This window comes from Mustela putorius, unplaced genomic scaffold, assembly GCF_011764305.1.
Source record: "Mustela putorius furo isolate JIRA1106 unplaced genomic scaffold, ASM1176430v1.1 tig00003845_pilon_pilon_pilon, whole genome shotgun sequence".
NCBI lineage: Eukaryota > Metazoa > Chordata > Mammalia > Carnivora > Mustelidae > Mustela > Mustela putorius.
The window spans coordinates 44,634,354-44,641,669 of NW_025421998.1; the positions used below are offsets into that span (position 1 = coordinate 44,634,354).

At 33.3% G+C, this 7,316-nt stretch overlaps 1 pseudogene; it reads left to right on the plus strand.

The window, feature by feature from the left end:
- Window positions 1-1,274: 1,274 nt before the first annotated feature.
- Window positions 1,275-6,899, plus strand: LOC101693709 (annotated as a pseudogene).
- Window positions 6,900-7,316: the final 417 nt, after the last annotated feature.

Here is a 7,316-nt window from a genome sequence, read left to right on the forward strand (position 1 = left end):
ATCAGTCTAAAATTATTTACCAGAAAAAATTTCTTAATCCAAGTGTTGGCTCTAACACTTATCTATATAGACTTCTCATTTTAGTTTTTTAGTAACTATATTTCTTAAAATATAAAGGATTTTATAATGCTTGAAATTTTGGAAATATGTATCAGTCATATTCATAAATCTTCAAATATTTAATTTTTGTCACATTTAATCAATGATTTTCTTATAAGTTTATCCAAGTATAATTATATTCTTTAAGGCCATATTGATTTCAGATCTTAGTTAATTCACTGAGAATTCCAAATTAAGAATGCTAGAACTTAAATCTTTTTAAATACGACAAACTTCCATATGTATACAATATCAAAAAGGAAACAAAACACATAGTACCAAGGAATGAAACCTCAAATTTATTCATAAAGTAATAATTCTGCTTTATTTACCAAAAGTGCAGAAAAAGTGACTAGAGATTTTTAAAAGATTTAAATTTAAGGAGAATGAATTTGAAAAAAATCTATGACATAGCTTCCTCAACTTCTTCCCTCCCTTTTTACAGTAATTTATAGAAAATTTAATTACAAAGAACATTGTCTTTGATTAAGGAGGGCACATATTACATGAAACACCGGTGTGGTGCATAAACAATGAATCCAGAAACACTGAAAAAAATAAAATAAAATTTAAAAAATTAAAAAATAACAAAACAAAAAAAATAAAAGCATCCACCCTCTTTGAGCTTTGTCACTAACCTATTGGGTGCTCTTGGGGAAGTCACTTCACTTTTCTGCCTAATTAAGTAATAATTAGTATAAATTTATTCTGACCCTCTCAGAAGGGTTTATTCTGACCTGACAATAGATGGTTAAGGGAAAGTGGTTTAGAAAAATACCAGACAACTCACTTTTTAGTATATTTTTACTAGTAAATCAGGTAATCAAACAGATAACTGGAGAAACTTAGGTTAGCTTACATGGTAATAAAGGATTACCACATCCTGAGTATCATTTGATGTAGGCTAATTTAATCTTTAAGGTCCCTAGAAATGCTATTTCAAATGATTACAGGGAACTTTATATAATTTCAGCTTGGCTACAGAATCTACCAACCTACAGTAAACAATGTCCAATGGAATTATTTCATTCCAAATTAACTAAAAATCAAGCAAGCAACTTTATTTTTACTTTTAAATAGATGGTTTTATTTAGAAAAAATGCTTCTTCTGATTGCTAAGTTACATATGTGTATGTGTATATATTGGTACAATTTTTATAGCAATGTGGAAACAAATGGAAGGAATAGTAAGAAATAGTAATTTATATTTAACTGTTAGATAGTTTAAACTAGAGGCTCTATCAACTTTAAAATCTGCCCCAAGTGTTTTGGTAACAGTTAACTAGCAGAAACAAGATATCATATTCACTAAAAAATCCCTTTCAGCTTGATTTAGGAATGTCAAGATTTTAGTGTGGGTCTCTGAGTGGAGGATATGACATTTGGGACAGTTTTTTGTTTTTGTTTTTTTTTTCCTCCCAGAAGAATTGTGAATTATTCTGGATCATAATGGTATCATAAAGGATTTGTTTTATATTCTTTAGGAAAGAACATATAACTAGAATAAACATGATTAATTAGTGAGTTGGCATTCTCAAGGACCTAAAGAGTTGGGCTTATGAAAACAATGTTGTAAACATCAACAGTAATGGAACTATAGGAAAATTTAATGAACTTGAATTGATAGCAGAGGGGGGAAATTTATCTAATGCAGATTTCTGAAAATTCTTGATCTTCCTTCCATTATTTACCTTGTGCAAATCTATATGACAAATTAAAGCATCTTTCACAAGTACTTGAAGGAAGGATGAGAAGAGGAAACTTTATAGTTCTGTGGTTTATATAGGAGACATAAATCAACAGAATTTTAAAATTTATTGGTAAAAATATCAGCTGAGAGAGGCTGTCCATAGATAGTTCTTCAAGAAAGGCAAATTTACTTTGGTAAGCCAAAGCTCTCTGCAAGCACTGTGTCAGATTCATTCACACTTAGTAATTCATTTTCCCTTCCATATAACCCTGTCAGAAATATTTTTGGGGACATATTTAAACTGCCAGAAACAGTTTATACATGCCTTATTTTATCTGTATGGTTACTAAGCTTTCATATCAAGTTATCCTAAGAAACACAAACAGGTTTGAGAGATTAAGGTGACAAACTTTCAGCAGAGAGGGGGGAAAAAAAGACTAAGTATTTCACTGTCTGTAACTTGCTCACTTAAAAACTTCTTTTTTGGTCTTTTCCTGTCTTAGAGCTCACCCATTCTCTAGGGTTCCTTTTCTGTTCCCTATTATAAGGCCACCATTTTGAACTGTATTCTGTAACAAACTCCAAATACAAACTAATTTGGGCTCAGGAAAAATGATGCATAAAGGTGATTGCTAGATCTATTTCTAGCATGGCTAAAACACTCCTCAAGTTTTGTATTTGTTTGTTTGATTGGTTTTTTTTTTTTTTAAGTTTAGTTTATTTATTTGGGAAAGAGAGAGGGAGGGAGAGCATGAGGTGGGTGAGAGACAGAGAGAGAAGCAGACTCCCCACTTGAGTAGGTCTTGGAGCCCTACCCAAGACCCTGCAATCAGGACCCAAGTGAAGGCAGTTATTTAATCAACTGAGCCACCAAGGTACTGCAAAACTCTCCTCAGGTTTTTTACAGTGAGCTATATTAAGTGTTAGTATGATGTGCATGGTCTGGTTCAAGATCTCACATTTCCTAAAAATGTCAATAGCCGTATGACAAAAGTTCCCCAAATCTAAAATATAAATGGAGAAGTTTGTTACTCAGATATAGTAAATAAAGCTACACCTATAAGTGAAATCAACTGGAGGGAAAGGTTAAAATACTGACTTGGCTAACTATTAGAATAGCTTCATTTTTTTTTTTTTTTAAAGGCAGAGGCCTAGAATTTACCCATGCTAATTAAATCACAACCTCTGAGGGAGATGTTCACCTTTTAGTAATTTTTCTAGAATTCCTAAGGTGACTCTGACACTCAGCCAAGTTTGAGAGCTACTGACAATGAATCAGAAGATATTACCTATCCTTTAGGAATTTTAGTATTTAAAAACTGTGTTGAAGATGAGCAACAGACAAAGTATGGAAATCAAGGGGTAAGATGGTTTAATAAGTGGGGATTTGGAAAGTAAGACGAAATATAACCAATTTGTTGATTTTCAAAGTGGTGGTGGTTAGTTAAAAATATAGGAAGAGTTTCTAAGGATAAGAAGCTTTTAACATAGGGGTGCTTGGGTGGCTCAGTGAATTAAGCCTCTGACTTTGGCTCAGGTCATGGTCTCAGGGTTCTGGGATCAAGCCCCATGTCGGGCTCTCTGCTCATCTGGGAACCTCCTTCCCCTCCTCTCTCTCTGCCTGTCTCTCTGCCTACTTGTGATCTCTCTGTCAAATAAATAAATAAAATCTTGAAAAAAATTAAAAAAAAATCTTTTAACATATATAAGTGCTTATGGGAAAGATCCAACAAACAGGGAGAGATTGAGGTTATGAAAGACAAATGCAAAAACTCCATCCCTAAGGTCCAAACTAAATAAATAGTCGAGATCCACAGGAGAAGGAATGTACACTATAAAAAAGGCATTTCCCTTCCTCCCTATAACAGAAGAAAATAGGAGTCCAAAACCAAGTATACAAAATTTAGAGATGCTGAGAGCAATCCAATAAGATCATCTCTCCTTTTCCTCTAAAGTTGGATCCGATACTACCTGTGGGGGGAAAAGTAAACCAGCCTTATAAGTAAGAAATTTTCTCTAGGTATTAACTGACCTAATTCTTAAAACAACTCAATGACAGAGGTACTGTCGCCTCTCGTTACAGATAAGAAAACAGGCAGAGAGAAGTTAAGTAACTTGCCTAAAACCACAGGGGCAAATGGTCTGTAACCTGGACTAGAGCAGGAGCTCTGAGCCTCCATATTACTTTACTGTCTGTTAGCTAAGGTTCCCCACCACCACAACGATGAGGGTGAAGTGTTTTCCTCTCCTATCAGACAGACCTCATTCTGTTTCCACTCTTTAATTTATTCACCTTAATGAAGTTACCTAACCTTTTTCAGACTCAATTATATTATTAGCAAAAAGGAGATAATAGAACCTTCCTCAGAGAACTGCTGGGAAGCAAAATTAAATTCCACAGCATGTTATAGATATTTATATACTTCCAATATTAGCAAGGCACATCTCTGAGTACTGAGGGCTACAGCAATCAGTGGAAAAGAAATTCTTGTCATAGATTTTATGACCTTATAGAAGAGAAGCAGAAGCAGCAAGTGCACAAATTTCATGGACTTGGAAAGATTTGTCTTAATTCCCAAGGATTTACAACTTCAGGGAAACATTAGCCTCCAAGCTCCTTCACCTACAAGTGCTACTTCTATTTTGCATTGTTATCCTTTTTAAGAAAGAAACCCTTTTGCTATGATTTCATCATAGCAACCAAAAGCAGAGAGAGTAAATGTTTGTGATGCTGGAAGAGAGGCATCCTTTCAAGAAACACAACAGACAGATAATTTAAGGTTTCGTGAAAAGATGATTAACAATAGCCAAAAGAAACTTAATGTAGCTACATTAATTTCCAAACAAGTAGACTTCAAGAATCACTACTGGACATAAAGAATAACAACTCATAATGACAAAGGAGGCTACCAAAATTTTTAAGTTTGTTTGATTCTATTAACATGATCTCAAAATATATAAAGTAAAAACAGAACTAAAAGAAGAAACAAACTTATCACTATGGAAGACTTACACATAGTACCAGCAATTCATGATAATCAGAAGCTGAAAGGATATGGAAAATCATTCAAGTTCTTGATTACATAAACAGTAGAATGAACATATTTCACATGGTTAGAATACCGCATCCAACAATGAAGATTTACATTTAAGTGCATATTAAATATTACTAACACTGGCAATGCCATAATGCAGGCATCAACAAACTTCAAAGAATTGGTTTGGAGTATATTATACTCCACATTTATTTGGAGTATGTTAACTAACCACAGTGAAAGTTAGGAATTAAAACAGAGAAAGAGAACAGGCACATACAGACAAGAAAATTCCCGATTTCCTGGAAATTAAATATTTCTCTAAAAGATAAAAGAAACAAAAATAGAAGGTTACAAAATACTTTGAACTCAACATTTCAAAATTTCTGAGGAAAAAAATTTGAAATATATAGTTAAAGCAGCATTTAGAGAGAGATGGTAGCTTTATTTTTGAGGCTTAAAGTAATAATTTGTTATGTTGTTTTTAAAACAATTTATTTAAATTAAAAATAATATAAACAGTTCATCCATTTCTTACATGCCAGAACCCTTGCCTATGCTTTGGAAACCACTAATCTGTTCTACCCATAAGCCTTTTTCTTTCCTTTTCCTTTAGATGACATTAAGAGACATCATACAGTATTTGTCCTTCTCTGATTTGCTTCATTTAGCAGAATGTCCCTAAGGTTCACCCACATTGGCTCACTAAGAAAATAAGAGAGGATTCAATAATTAAAAAAAGAAATGAAAGATATTTACACCTAATACTATAGAAATACTAGGGACCTTGACACTACTACGAGCAGCTCAAAACCAACAAATTACACAACATAGAAAAAAAAATGGATAAATTCCTACAGACAAACAACCTAACAAGCCTGAATCATAATGAAATAGAAAATTTGAACAGACTGATTATTAGTAAGGAGATTGAATGAGTAATCAAAAATATTCCAATAAATTAAAGTCTGGGACCAGAAGGCATCACTGGTGAATGCTACCAAATATTTAAAGAATAAATACCAGTCTTTCTCAAACTCTTTCAAAGACACAGAATTGGAGGGAACTCATTCAAATTCATTTTATGAGGCCTGCATTAACCTGATACCAACATCAGACAAGAACACTAGAAAAAGTGAAAATTACATTATATTCCTTCTAAACATAGATTCAAAACTCAACAAAATATGGGCAAACTGAATTTAACAATTTATTTAAAAGATCACGTACCCTGACCAGGTAAAATTTATTCCAGGGATACAAGAATGATTCACTGATATACAAACCAATTAATGTGATACACTGCATTAACAAAATGAAGGATAAAAACTATATGATCATTTTTTTTTTTTTTTTTTTACTGGCTATTCCAGAAAACCTTAAGAAAAAGCAAAAGAATTATGCAGAGTTGATGACCGAGTGTCTGAAAAAAGCAGTTTGCCCACAAGATGTTTCAGAAGGCAAGAAGGAAGCTTATCTATGAAAAAAGCTAACCATTACCACAAGGAATATAGGCAGATGTACAGAACTTAGATGTGAATGGTGAGAATGTCAAGAACAAATGGCAACTTCTGTGTACCTGTGGAATACAAACTGGCATCTTCTTGGGATCAGAGATGTCAATGGTGTGAACTCAAAGGTTTGAAAGGTGTTGCTGCTTCTTTGCCTTCATCAGATCTTCAGTGGCACCTTGGTAAGTTCAACAAGGCTTCAGTTAACATCCTAACAATTGTGGAACCATATATAGCATGGGGATATCCAAACTTGAAACCAGTGAATAAATTTATCTATGAGTGTGGTGATGGCAAAATAAGTAAGAAGTGCATTGCCCTGACAGACAACATGTTGATTGAGCAATCTCTTGGTATATATGGCAGCATCTGCATGGGGGAGGATCTGATTCACAAGGTCTATAATGTGGGAAAACATTTCAAAGAAGCAAACAACTTCTTATAGCCCTTCAAATTACCTACTCCATGAGGGGAATGAAGAAAAAGACCATCCATTTTGTTGAAGGTGGATATGCTGGTGACAGAGAGGACCAGATCAGTAGGACTATTAGTAGGATGAACTAAGGTGTCTGCCAAGATTATTTTTGTAATCTGGTCACTTAATACATGACTACTTCCAAATTGGAAAAAAAAAGTTGATGTGATCATCTTAATAAAAAAAAGAATTTGACAAAATTCAACATCCATTTATGATAAAAGTCTTTAGCCAAATGGGTACAGAGGGAACCTTTATCAACATAATAAAGGCCACATATGACAAGCCCACAGCTGACATCATACTCAGCAGTGAAAAGCTGAGAAAGCTTTTCCTCTAAAATCAGGAACAGAAGTATAACTTTAAATGCCTGTACTAGACAATAGGAAACTTGAAAATAAATTATATATGCTTTTCTTTCAAAAAGTTGGAAAGAAAAACTAAATCAAATCTGAAATATAAAAGAAAAGAAATAATTAAAAGAATAAATCAAATCAATAAAATGT